General features: G+C 66.7%; 1 long non-coding RNA gene across 5 annotated transcripts in view; it reads left to right on the top strand.

The window, feature by feature from the left end:
* Positions 1-6: 6 nt before the first annotated feature.
* Positions 7-553, top strand: part of LOC106727187 — a 1,114-nt gene continuing 567 nt past the window's right edge. The window contains exons 1-2 of one of the 5 annotated variants that reach the window (XR_001363355.1): positions 7-284; positions 439-512. This is a non-coding gene — a long non-coding RNA (uncharacterized LOC106727187). Of the gene's footprint in view, positions 285-304; positions 347-424; positions 513-553 lie in introns of those variants that run through there. The other 4 variants (XR_001363357.1, XR_001363356.1, XR_001363359.1 and 1 more) reach the window with 4 other exon arrangements.

Genomic DNA, 553 nt, shown 5'->3' with positions numbered 1-553 from the left:
GGGTGGGCCCAGCCCCGCGGAGATGGAATGTGCGTGGGCTCCGTGTCTGAGCGGATCGGGCTGTGCGCGCTGGGCATGGGCGCCGGGCTGCTGCTGCTGGTTGGTCGTCCTTCTTGCTGCCGACTGTCCCGAGTGAGGGTGCACGCAGCCACCCACCTTCCTGTGCCTCCCTCCCGCTCCCGCTGCTCTCGGGACCGACGAGGGCGGGGTCCTGCCATCCCCGGGAGACCGGGCACCTGGTCTGGTGGGTGGTACAGCCTCCCGGAGCCAAGAGCCACACGCAGGTGCGGGCGTCACGGAAGACCTGGCCGTGTTTTGGAGAATTTCAAAGAAAGGGGAGGAGTGGGTGAGGGCTGGGTGTGCACAGGTGGTGGAGGTAACGGGCTGGATTCAGCTCCGTTCAGTTCAATCCCCCAACTAACAGGGCCTCTCCAGCAGGACCGGGCTGGGCAGGGCGAGGGCGCCACCCGAAGGAGGAGCCGTGACTTAGACCGAATTCAGATGCCTTGCAGGTAAGGGAGGGCAGGGAGGGGAGGCCCACAGGGAAGAGGGA

The sequence above is a fragment of the Myotis brandtii genome, unplaced genomic scaffold (assembly GCF_000412655.1).
Source record: "Myotis brandtii unplaced genomic scaffold, ASM41265v1 scaffold384, whole genome shotgun sequence".
Lineage (NCBI taxonomy): Eukaryota > Metazoa > Chordata > Mammalia > Chiroptera > Vespertilionidae > Myotis > Myotis brandtii.
This window is presented reverse-complemented; position numbering and strand designations above follow the sequence as displayed.